The sequence below is a fragment of the Bos grunniens genome, chromosome 5 (assembly GCF_055505025.1).
Source record: "Bos grunniens cultivar Pamir isolate PY7600 chromosome 5, Bosgru_T2T1.0, whole genome shotgun sequence".
Lineage (NCBI taxonomy): Eukaryota > Metazoa > Chordata > Mammalia > Artiodactyla > Bovidae > Bos > Bos grunniens.
In genome coordinates this window covers 97,920,801-97,934,608 of record NC_141169.1, presented here as the reverse complement: position 1 = coordinate 97,934,608, position 13,808 = coordinate 97,920,801, and the positions used below count along the sequence as shown (strand labels likewise).

At 40.0% G+C, this 13,808-nt stretch overlaps 1 protein-coding gene across 1 annotated transcript in view; it reads right to left on the bottom strand.

Annotated features, from left to right (window-relative positions):
• The window catches only part of HEBP1 (heme binding protein 1), a 37,453-nt gene that overhangs the window by 23,241 nt on the left and 404 nt on the right, over window positions 1-13,808 (bottom strand). The gene's annotated exons all lie outside the window — the stretch shown is intronic.

Genomic DNA, 13,808 nt, shown 5'->3' with positions numbered 1-13,808 from the left:
TATCATCAACTCTGGACCACCAGGTTCTGGTCCATTAAAGGACCCCAACAAGTGGCGCCCAGAACAGGGACACTGGCATACATGGCTTTTTGGACAGAGTGACTCCAGGCTTATTGAGGTCAGGACCTATTGAGGTCGGTAAGTACTAAGACATGGGTCAAACGGCTAGAAAACCCCATCATTTCTCTGCTTTACTTCACCATTTGTTTAAAGCTCACGGACTTTTGGTTCGTGCCAATGAATAGAGGCTTGCTTTCAAACAGTGGTTAAATGTAATCCTTGGTTCCCTGATAGGGGCATTTTGATTTACAGATTTGGCACCAAGTCAAAGAAAATGTTGAATGAGTCACCAGGCAGGAAAAAAATATTCCAGTTGATTTCTGGCCCCTATGGGCTCACATTAAAGCTATAATTCTGCCATTTCAAGGTAAATTCTAGGCTTCACGATATTTGACAACAGACAGAACACGAATTGCATGAATATGAATTAGATGATGAAACTTTACAAAAGGCCCAATTAGAACAACATAAAATATTTCAAAAGTTTCCTCCTAGCCCTGCCCCGGCTGCTCCAAATGCTCCTCCTCTGCCAGCAGGCACGAATCCAGAAGTCTTTCCTTTTTTAGAACCTAATGATTCTAGTAACGACTCTCCTAAGACGTTTTTTGACACCAGAACTGGCAATGCTCGAGCTGGCACTCCCCAAAACCAAATTATTTTTGAAATGTTAACTGGCACTAAACAATTTGATACCATAGAAGCTCAAACACAGTGCCCTCCCTTATTGCATCAACAATTAAAAACAGTAGCCTTTGAAGCTTGGGATGGAATTACTCCTCAAGGAGAACCTACAGGTAGCTACACTAAAATATTACAAGGACTTAATGAAAGTTACGCTGATTTTTAAGCTAGATTAGAAACTGCTATTTCCCGTACTGTAATTGGAGAAGAAACCAAAAAACAGCTAGAGAAATTACTTGCTTATGAAAATACAAATCAGAAATGTCAAAAAGCTATCTTTCCAATTCATGAGACTGGGACTATTAATGATTATTTGAAGGCTTGTTGCAATCTAAGATCAGGAACTCAAAAGATGCAAATGCTAGCTGAGACAATGGCTGCTACCTTTAGAAAGGAAAATGAAAGATGCTTTACATGTGGAGATAAATACCACTTAAAAAGGGACTGCCCTAAGAAGGCTAATAAAAAACCTACAAAAATTTGCCCTTGCTGCCATAGAGGAGTGCATTGGGCCAAAGATTGTAAATCTAAATTTGATATTGAAAGAAAACCTATTCCAGGAAACTTCAGGCAGGGGACCCCCCAGGTCCCCTTCAACAAAAACCAGGGGCAAATTCTATCTTTTCCCTCAAACCCTCAACATCACTGCTGTCGATATACCAGCCTTAAGTGACTTTTTCCTTTACCCTCAAGCAGTCCCTTCTAAAATACCTACCGGACTTTTTGGACCCCTGCCCCTACAAACCTTCAGCCTTTTACTTGGCCAGTCTAGTTTGACTTCTAAAGGAATTACTATTCACCCTGGAATAATTGATTCAGATTACAAAGGGCAGATTCAAATTATGATGTCATCGCAGATTCTATGAAAATTCAAAAAGGGGGACAAAATTGCTCAATTACTTCTTTTACCTTACCTTTCTATTAACTCCTCTAAAAATATACAGACAGGCAGATTCGGCAGTGCAGATCAAAAACAATCCTTATGGACATCATTGGTATCTGAATATGCCCAATATGCCCAAAGATTTTCTGGTCTTCTCAAACACTGGATCTAATATTAATATTACTATTATTTCCAAACACTTATGGCCCAAATCCTGGCCTATACAAAAAATCTTTTGCCAAACTGCAGGAATTTCTCAAACCAAAGAACAAGAAATTTATCAAAATGTTCAAATCTACCCATATGAAGGACCAAAAGGCCAGCCTGCAACATTAAGACCTTATGTGATAGATGTACCCCTTAATCTAACAGAAAGAGACTTATGCAATGACAAACTCAGATACACATTCCACATTTTTCCTAAGGGCCACTGCTCATTTAACAAATAAAGCAATTATTAAAATAACTTGGAAGAATGAAGAACCTATTTGGACACAGCAATAGCCCCTTACGAAAGAAAAATTACAGTCTACTAAAGAACTTCAGTTCAGTTCAGTTCAGTTCAGTCACTCAGTCATGTCCGACTCTTTGCAACCCCATGAACTGCACCACGCCAGGCCTCCCTGTCCATCACCAACTCCCAGAGTTCACTCAAACTCATGTCTATCGAGTCGGTGATGCCATCCAGCCATCTTATCCTCTGTCACCCCCTTCTCCTCCTGCCCCCAATCCCTCCCAGCATCAGAGTCTTTTCTAATGAGTCAACTCTTCGCATGAGGTGGCCAAAGTATTGGAGTTTCAGCTTTAGCATCAGTCCTTCCAAAGAACACCCAGGACTGATCTCCTTTAGAATAGACTGGTTGGATCTCCCTGCAGTCCAGGGGACTCTCAAGAGTCTTCTCCAACACCACAGTTCAAAAGCATCAATTCCTTGGTGCTCAGCTTTCTTCACAGTCCAACTCTCACATCCATACATGACAACAGGAAAAACTATAGCCTTGACTAGATGGACCTTTGTTGGCAAAGTAATGTCTCTGCTTTTGAATATGCTATCTAGGTTGGTCCTAACTTTCCTTCCAAGGAGTAAGTGTCTTTTAATTTCATGGCTGCAGTCACCATCTGCAGTGATTTAGGAGCCCAGAAAAATAAAGTCAGTCACTGTTTCCACTGTTTCCCCATCTATTTCCCATGAAGTGATGGGACCAGATGCCATGATCTTCATTTTCTGAATGGTGAGCTTTAAGCCAACTTTTTCACTCTCCTCTTTCACTTTCATCAAGAGGCTTTTTAGTTCCTCTTCACTTTCTGCCATAAGGGTGGTGTCATCTGCATATCTGAGGTGATTGATATTTCTCTCAGCAATATTGATTCCAGCTTGTGCTTCTTCCAGCCCAGGGTTTCTCATGATGTACTCTGCATAGAGGTTAAATAAGCAGGGTGACAATATACAACCTTGACGTACTCCTTTTCCTATTTGGAACCAGTCTGTTGTTCTATGTCCAGTTCTAACTGTTGCTTCCTGACCTGCATACAGGTTTCTCAAGAGGCAGGTCAGGTGGTCTGGTATTCCCATCTCTTTCAGAATTTTCCATAGTTTCTTGTGATCCACATAGTCAAAGGCTTTGGCATAGTCAATAAAGCAGAAATAGACGTTTTTCTGGAACTCTCTTGCTTTTTTGATGATCCAGTGGATGTTGGAAATTTGATCTCTGGTTCCTCTGCCTTTTATAAAACCAGCTTGAATATCTGGAAGTTCATGGTTCACGTATTGCTAAAGCCTGGCTTGGAGAATTTTGAGCATTACTTTACTAGCGTGTGGGATGAGTGCAATTGTGCGGTAGTTTAAGCATTCTTTGGCATTGCCTTTCTTTGGGATTGGAATGAAACTGACTTTTCCAGTCCTGTGGCCACTGCTGAGTTTTCCAAATTTGCTGGCATATTGAGTGCAGCACTTTCACAGCATCATCTTTCAGGATTTGAAATAGCTCCACTGGAATTCCATCACCTCCACTAGCTTTGTCGTAGTGATGCTTTCTAAGGCCTACTTGACTTCACATTCCAGGATGTCTGGCTCTAGGTTAGTGATCACACCATCATAATTATCTGGGTCATGAAAATCTTTTTTGTACAGTTCTTCTGTGTATTCTTGCCACCTCTTCTTAATATTTTCTGCTTCCGTTAGGTCCATACCATTTCTGTCCTTTATCAAGCCCATCTTTGCATGAAATGTTCCCTTGGTATCTCTAATTTTCTTGAAGAGATCTCTAGTCTTTCCCATTCTGTTGTTTTCGTCTATTTCTTTGCACTGATCGCTGAGGAAGGCTTTCTTATCTCTCCTTGCTATTCTTTGGAACTCTGCATTCAGCTGCTTATATCTTTCCTTTTCTCCTTTGCTTTTCATCACTTTTCTTCTTTTCACAGCTATTTGTAAGGCCTCCCCAGACAGCCATTTCGCTTTTTTGCATTTCTTTTCCATGGGGATGGTCTTGATCCCTGTCTCCTGTACAATGTCACGAACCTCCGTCCATAGTTCATCAGGCACTCTATCTATCAGATCTCGTCCATTAAATCTACTTCTCACTTCCACTGTATAATCATAAGGAATTTGATTTAGGTCATACCTGAATGGTCTAGTGCTTTTCCCTACTTTCTTCAATTTAAGTCTGAATTTGGCAATAAGGCGTTCATGATCTGAGCTACAGTCAGCTCCAGGTCTTGTTGTTGCTGACTGTATAGAGCTTCTCCATCTTTGGCTGCAAAGAATATAATCAATCAGATTTCAGTATTGGCCATCTGGTGATGTCCATGTATAGAGTCTTCTCTTGTGTTGTTGGACGAGGGTGTTTGTTATGACCAGTGCGTTCTCTTGGCAAAACTCTATTAGCCTTTGCCCTGCTTCATGCCATATTCCAAGGCCAAATTTGCCTGTTACTCCAGGTGTTTCTTGATTTCCTACTTTTGCATTCCAGTCCCCTATAATGAAAAGGACATCTTTTTTGGGTGTTAGTTCTAAAAGGTCTTGTAGGTCTTCATAGAACCATTCAACTTCAGCTTCTTCAGCGTTACTGGTTATAGACACACAATTAGAATTAAAACATATTGAGGAATCTTGCTCTCCTTGGAATTCTCCTATTTTTGTTATAAAAAAGAACTCTAACAAATGGCATCTCTTAACAGACCTTAGAAAAGTTAATGCATCTATGAAACTTATGGGTGCATTACAACCAGGGATCCCATCACCTACTACTATTCCTCAAAATTGGCACGTTATTATTACTGATTTACAAGATTGCCTTTTTAATATACCTTTACATCCTTTAGACTGGGAGAGATTCACTTTCTCTCTCCCTTATCCTAATCATATCAGGCCTCATAAAAGATTTCAATAGACTGTGTTACCTCAAGGTATGCTTAACAGTCCTACTATTTGTCAAAATTTTGTAGCCAAGACTTAACATCCAATGTGACAGCAATTCCCTCATTCATATATCATTAATAATATACTGTAACTACAAAAAGGAGAAATGATATTTTTGACACTGAAAGGCCATGATATTCTTTAGACTCCAGAGAAAACTGATTAAAATAAAATCTTTTTTGAAATGCAAAACTGGTTCTTCTTATGTATGCAGTTAGGAAAAGGTTAAATACTGTTAAAATACTTTTTTGGAACTCCAATTCTGCCTGGGAAACAAAAACAGGCCTAAGAAAAAACCTGAAGTTAACTCTTATCATGTCCTTGGGATACACAGCCCACTCTACCTAGGACTCCAGCCATAAACAAATTGGTGGAACTCAAAAAAAAAAAAAAAATTTTAAATTTCAAGCAGAAAACTATGCCTGTCTATCTAAAATTATCTATGTCTCACTATAAGTCTTTGTTTTTGGATAATATGAAATTAATGAGCTCCATTTAAATTTAAGTTCACGTGAACTGAAAAATATTCAATATTAAGAATAATGTTTATTTAAATATACATATAATTGTTTGCTAATCTAATTAAGACATGTCTTAAGTCATCAACATAATGTAATACTTTTACTATGCCTAGGTTTAAGGTAAACTAAATTTGTCAACAAAAAGGTAACTCTTTATATATATAAATATATAAATGAGAATTTTTAGATAAAAACTCTATTAAAATAATTATATTTTAGAAATGATAAACTAAATGATAAAAGTTTATTAAATAGCTAGGTCATTTCCAAATAAAGTAAGATTTTAAAACATTAATTACTGAACACTAACTTCCTTACAAAAAGTTTTTCTTACAGAAAAACTAGAGATTTTAAACTATTTATAAATATATATATTTATAATATATTCACCAATCTATAAAATGCTAACATACAAGACACTTGTTGCTAAAGAAAAGATATATGCTTTTAATAAAAAGATATAAGAAATGGCAAATAAAATGATAAATACAAAAATATAAAAAAGGTTTATGACAAATGAAAGAAAATTTTATGGAAAATGGATGTAACTCATTGCCCTTAACTTTCTTCCTCTTCCTTCTTACGTCTCAATTGATACAAATTCTTCTTTTATACGGGCCACACCTCTCAGAGGTGAAACTATACGACATTTAATAACCCACCTGATAGCTTACTTTCCAATAATGAGAACACCTAATTCTATAAAAACAGACAATGGCCCTGCCTATTTTCTAAACAATTCAAACAATTTTTACATTCATTCTCTATTAAACAGATTATAATCATTCCTTATAATCCACAAACACAAGACATAATTAAACAAATACATTACACACTAAAACTACAAATAAAAAATTAAATAAAGGGAATACACAAGAACACTTTTATCTTCCTTATCCAGAGGAGACTTTACTAGATTCCAACGCAATATATTCTTTAAGCCTATAACTATTGTTAATATAGCTTTATTTCTATTTCTGGTCTGTAAGATTCTTAAAATAACATCAACTTCAGTGCCTGTTTCACAATACAAAACAAAAACAACATAAAAATTATACCATTTGCCAAATAAGTTATTTGTTCCTAAGAGTATCAAAAGTGCAAAATATTCACCTTCTTTTCAGGTCTGTCTTAAAAGTATAATCATCTTCCTTAACACACTGAACAGAGAGATTCAACAGCTGCCAGGCTGCCTTTCTTTTCCGGGGACAAGGTCAGGTATTTGGATGTGAGCAGCATTCATATGTCAAGTTGTTCTGCATCAGCTTGTCAGTAATTTCACTTAGGAAAAATGTTTGAGTGTTTGCTCCTAATCCTTAGCCCCAAATAACACAAACCACTTAAAACACAGTCAGATCCCATTTCTTTTTATATCAGGAAAAATGTATGTACTCAATGAGGAGGAAATCAACTCATTACTTCAAAACCACAGCCAAATACCAGTCCCCAAACAGATCTCTAGATGATTTTTTTTTGGACTGAAATATTTCCTAGGAATGTTTTCATCATTATCATTTCCTTTCTTCCTATAACTATTGTTAATACAGCTTTATTTAATTTTTTTAAACGTACCACAAAGAGATATTTTGACAAAAGCAGAAAAACATCTCGAGACATTGAAGGACACCTCCCTTCCTTTGCCCATTTGGTATCAAGATGGGTTAACTAATCAATGGAAATCTAAAACTAATCTTACAGGGAAAGGGTATGCTTCTATTTCTCCAGATGGATCCAACGAACTCACATGGCTTCCTCTTCAGAAGATTCAACCTAGGGGGGGCCCCCAGCATTCAAACTAGAGACGAAACAACAAAAACCCCAAGAGGAAGAAATTCCAATACAAGCCATGGCGGCTTTAAAAGTTTCCAAAAAATGCCGCACTTGACGTCATCAACCTCATGATCTCCCTACTTGGGGACAGATAAAAAGCCTTACTAATCAAACTGAAAATCTGATTTCTCAACACGGAATGCCTCGGAATCCTGAAAATATTTTTGTCGCTATGCTTGCTTTTGCTTCCCCCGCTCAGGCTGACTTGATTGATCACACTTATTGGGCTTATATACCTAACCTCCCCTTTTATTATAGGTTATAGAATGGACAGATATAGGACCAATCGTATCCACTAATGACTCAACACATATGTCCCCTCCTTGGAGCTTGGAGGAGCCCTCTCATCCTGAGGAAGAAGGAAGACTAATTAACATTTCTCTAGGCTATGAAATCCTTCCTTTATGCATGGGCCCAATAAAATTATGTATTAATGTTAATCGACAAACATGGGCTTTTGTCCTGCCTCCAAAAAAGGAAATTCCACACATTGCTTGGACTGTTTACTGCCCTGTCCTTTTATAAAAACCATGTTAATACTACCAAAACTCTAGGAAAAGGACAAAAGTTAAAATGTAAGGGGTTTACTTATAAAAACTTTAAACATACTCCTGTTTATTGAGATAAATGTCAAGGTAAATCAGAGAAATTAATGTTTATGGCCAATTTCACCATTGTTGATTGGGGACACCATGTTATGTGGGTATCTAACTGCTCAGATGATATAAACTGCACCATGTGTGACTATGCTACTCAAGTAGCATAGAAGACTACCAACAGTTCAATGAAACACTTCCATGAAAAGGACTCCTTGGCTGGCTTGACGGTGAAATGACACCTTCTCACCCTCAAATCGTCCTCGATAAACAGATTGGGCCTAATCAATGGGACATCTGGAAACTTGCTGAGAGCACTGAAGAACTTGGGACTTAGACTGGACATTTCACAGGGACCAATCATAGTCATAATAATTATTTATTTTGCTATAATCAATCATATTTCATACAAGCCTGTATTCCACTCCCTTTTGTTGTAGCTACAGGAAATTTACAATTCAATAAGACTTTACATTCTGTAACTTGTATAAATTGCAAATTATACACTTGTCTTAACTCTCCTGTTTCCTTAAGAAATGAATCCCTTTTGATTCTTCGATCTCGACATAGTCTGTGGTTACCAATAAATCTCCAGCGGCCCTGGGAAGCCTGGGAAGATCCCATGGCTGGACTTGCTTCCCGGTTACTTACGAAATTGCTCTGGCGATCTAAACGATTCATTGGATGGCTGATTTTTGGCATTTTGGGATTAACAGTTATTTGCACCACTGCTGCTGTCACTGGTGTTACTTTACAAACTACAATTCAAACACATAATTTTATCCAAAATTGGACTAAAGATGCTCATACTATGTGGGCCACTCAGGTTCAGATAAATGAGGAAATTCAAGATGAAATACAGGAACTAAAAACAGCCATCAGATGGGTTGGAGATCAATTAATAGATGTACAAAAACAGGTGATGCTAAAATGTGATTGGAATTCTTCTCAATTTTGTGTTACTCCTGTTCAATTCAATAATAGTGCCTACAACTGGGAACAAATCAAATTTCATTTACAAAACATACATGATAATGCCTTTCTGAATGTACAATTATTAAAAAAAGAAATCTTTGAAACCTTTTCTAAAAATCTGCCCTCTTCCACTAATTTGAAAACTTTAGCTGAACAACTAGCTGATCAATTATCTGGGCTAGACCCACGAAGATGGTTTCAAAGCATTACTCACAACATCGGTTCTAGAACTGTAATTTTGGTGACTGTCTTAACAATTATATATGTCGTTTACTGTTGCCTTCACGCAAAAATTGTTAAAACTAAACAAACTCTAATGGTCAGAACCCTTTTTACAAATATTATAAATAAATAAGGGGCAATTGTCAGGGAATGTTTAACAGGAGGATTCCTACATGCTGTTTCTCATGAGTCCTTTGTTTCTTTTTAAGTGGGAAAGCACGCTGCTCCCAGGACTGAGGTCATTGTGTGAGACAGGCCTGAATCTCCTTCAGTGAACATTCTCTTTACGACAAAACTGCTTAGTCGCGATCCCCTTTCTTGAGATATGGATTGTCTCCTGACCTTGTGACCATTATTAATCCCTTGTTCCCTTGGTAATGGTTGCTATATGTTTGGTTTTCTGATCTTTATCAATGTCAAAAGAAATGTCTTGTACAACAGCCTATATATACTCACAGAAAGATCATTAAAGTACCTTTGCTTCATCAGAGCTTGGGTCCCTGTGTCTTTCTTTTTTTCTCTGTCTCCCTCCCTCCGGCTCTCTCTCTTTCACTTTCTTATCATCGACTCCGGACCACCAGGTTCTGGTCCATTAAAGGACCCCAACACCACCTGATGTGGTGGGTATACACACTGATTTTGGAAGACAGCTTTCTCATTATAAAGGAATAACAATAATGATGATCAAGCTGAGCACTTTCTATGTGTCCTGTATTATTTTAAATATTTTATGTGGATCCATTCATTCAACCCTCCAACAACCCAGTGAAGTGTTCTCATCTTCATTTTCAGATGAAGCTGGAGCACACAAGGTTAAGCAACATGCCCAAGATACATTGGCAAGAAGTGGAGCCAGGATTCCAAGCCACACAGTGGGGCCCTAACCAATGTGCACAGGCTGGAAACAAATCCCATAAAGATATCAGTTAGTAATATCAGTCCTGCACTGAGCACCCACAAGTCCCGCCCAAACCCACACAAAGAGGTGTAGGTCCATCTCCCCCTCCAGGCAAGGCAGAAGGCACCTGATAAGGTCTGTAGCAGCCTGGGCCCCCAGCAGGTACCTGAAATCAGCCCTGAACATCTGGTTGAACCTAACCTCAAGCTACATGGGGCATACCATGTGCTCCATCCATTGACCCAGAACAGTGGACAACAGTTTCTGACTTAAGACTCTTTCCAAGGAGAGACCATTTAGAAAAAGATTATCTTCACAATAACACCCTGCAAGTGTATATATTTTTTAAAAGGGTTATAAGAGTCTTTGAATGTTTAATTCTCACACAAGGCACTGTCATTCTCATCCTACAGTTGAGGAATTTCAGGGTTCAGAGAGTTTGAGAGGTTAAGCAAAGTGAAGTGAAAGTTGCTCAGCTGTGTCCAGCTCTTTGCAACCCATTGACTATACAGTCCATGGAATTCTTCAGGCCAGAATACTAGAGTGGGTAGCCTTTCCCATCTCCAGGGGAACTTCCCAACCCAGAGATTGAACCCAGGTCTCCTGCAGTGCGGACGGATTCTTTACCAGCTGAGCCTGAGAGGTTAAGTAACTTACCCCAAATTACCTGTAAGAAAAGGAAAGTTAACAATCAAGCGCTAGGTACTCTGTTGCACAATTTATAATTGGGTCTCATTTATATTTCAATACAATCTTACAAGATGTGAAGTATTTTTCCCCCCTCATCAGCATCAGAGGTTAAGCTACCCAGGACCATGAAGCTAGTGAGAATGGAGTTGAGCTGAATTCTGACATAACAATATCACAACACTTGTAGGGTGTTTTAGTTTATAAATCATTTTCATGTTTCTCAAACAAATGTAAAATTTCTGTCAACTCTGGGAGTGGATGGAGGAGATATTTTCATACCCCTTCTAAGCTGCAGAAACTGAGGTTCATTCGGGTTAAATGATTTGCTTCGGCTTGGTAATAACACCCTGTATGGCCCCATATTCTTTTTTTTTTTAGTTTAAACTTTTTATTTTCTATTGGGGTGTAGCAGATTAACAACACTGTGATAGCTTCAGGTGAACGGGAAGGGACTCAGCCATACATATACATGTATCCATTCTCCCCCAAACTCCCCTCCACGCTGCCACATAACATTGAGCAGAGCTCCCTGTGCTATACAGTGGGTCCTTGTTGGTTATCCATTTTAAATATGGCTGTCTGTACACATCCATCAAGGACTAACTATTCCTCTTCCTCATCCTTCTCGCAGACAACCATGTTTGTTCTCTAAGTCTGTGAGTCTCTTTCTGTTTTGTAAGTTCATTTGTATCATTTCGTTTTAGGTTCCACATATAAGGGATGTCATATGATATTTCTCCTTCTCTGTCTGACTTACTTCACTCAGGATGGTAATCTCTAGGTCCACCCATGTCGCTATAAATTGGCCCCATATTCTTACCAAATGTTGAGGAAAGATGCTTATCAGGGAGGTGCATTTATGCCTGGAGACAACAAATCCGTGGCAGGTGACTCTGTACTGATAAACGGCTATTAAGGAAAAAGACTTTTGAACAGAGGCACCTTGACTCAAGGGATTGATTTCACAGATACTAAAAAAGCTGAAAGGGGCTTCCCAGGTGGCACTAGTGGTGAAGAAAACCAGCCTGCCAATGCAGGACATGTAAGATGCAGGTTCGAGCCCTGGATAGGGAAGATCCTCTGGAGGAGGGCATGGCAACCCACTCCAGTATTCTTGTCTGGAGAATCCCATGGACAGAAGAGGCTGGTGGGTTACAGTCCATGGGGTTGCAGAGTCAGACACGACTGAACAACTTAGCAAAAGAGCTGAGAAGCCCACCAGGGAACAGTGAAGCAACCCAGAGGTTTGCAAGAACCCTACAGGGCTGTGGAGGCAGGGTGATCTGTTACCTGAGCTCAGATACCTGGGTCATGTGGTGAAACCTAGAAGCATGGTAACCTGGCCAGCAAGAGTTGGAGCCCCAGAGAAGCTCCTGGTTCCAGAGACCTCATAGGGTGGAGAAGGAGATGAGAAATACCCTGGTCTCTCCCTTCTTCCCATCCTCCTGTCTCCTTCTAGTGCTTTCTCCCAGGAGACCAAACCCTCAGCTTGCATTGCAAATAATCCTGTACCCCAAAGACAAAGTGAGCCCAATTCTATTACAGAAAGGAAAGATCTCTGCGAGGTTTAAGTAACAGGTGGTGGATTCTTCAGTGTCAAGACCAAGAAGGACCCTGGAGGTCACTGGGCTGAGTCCACAGATGGGTGTGCACACGGGCGACATCCCATCAGACACCTCCTCCTGCCCACCTGATCTGCAATGTTTACAAACATTTTAACAGTTAAAACTGACACAGTTGCCCTACTCCAACTACAGCCTCAGCCTAACACTCTCTAATCCTTCCTCCCCTTTCCTGCTTTTTTTTAAATCACAGTACTGACCACCACCCAATACATGAAATATTTGACATTTAATTGTTCACTAGTCACTAAAACAGAAGCTCCACGAGGACAGGGATTTTTTCCAGTTTTGTTCACTATTTTACCCCACTGCCTGTAGGAGTACCTGACCCTCACTTGGCACTTAACAGTTATTTGTTGAATGAATAAATTTTATATCTAGAGATTTCACACAAAAGTCTGCGTTGCTAGTTTTCCTTAAAAACCTGGCAACCCTGGTTCACATCAATGCATGACGTGTGTGCCCAGTCACTCAGTCGTGTCTGACTCTCCAGCCCCATTGACTGCAGCCCACGAGGCTCTTCTGTCCATGGGATTCTCTCCAGGCAACAATACTGGAGTGGGTTGCCATTTCCTCCTCCAGGGAATCTTCCTGACCCAGGGATCGAACCCACGTCTCAAGCATCACCTGCGTTGGCAGGTGGATTCTTTACCACTGCATGACAACTGCCTGGAATCACTCTGTGTAGATGAGGACTTGAGTTCTCACTCCACGTAGCCTCAGCTTGCCTCAGTCTGTCACCCATTTTCATCATCAGATGCCTGGCTGCTTGTAGGCATCTGAAAAGGTCACCTTTGATAGATCTAAACTGCTCATTCTACATATGAGTAAGGAGACAGATAAAGACAAAGGTACAGGCCTCTGGCTATTAGCTGCTTAAACAGTCCAGACTCTAGTTGAGGGTTTTGTGTGATGATCGTTGTAATGGGTACCTGGCCTTGGCCGCCCGGACAACACGGTTTTTTAACAAAAGCAGCACTGGGTGGGGAGCTAAGTTTCCAGCCAGGAGGAGCACAAAGTACCTGTCTGCAATGAGCTTATCACCCAGTGGCAGATTCCTTGTTTTCCGGGAGCAGTCCAATCTGCCTGGGTGAGCACTGATGTCAATTTGGGGGAAAACTGCGATGATGCCTCACTCATCCTGTATTCTAGGCGCCCAGTTCTGGGAGTTCCATTGACCAACAAGACATTTCACAGCTCTGAGCCTGTGCACAGGCTCTTCTCGTTTCTGACCATTCCTGCATACTCCCGAGGCCCAGCTGAGGGCACTTCCTCTGCGAGGGCCTCACCGTCACCCACTGGCAGAAGTGGACTGCTCCTTGCCAGGTGCTCCTGGCCTTCCACAGTTACCACCACGCGGCGCGGATCTTGTTCTTCTAAACTCCGCTCTCCACCGAGGACGGTTTGGGAGC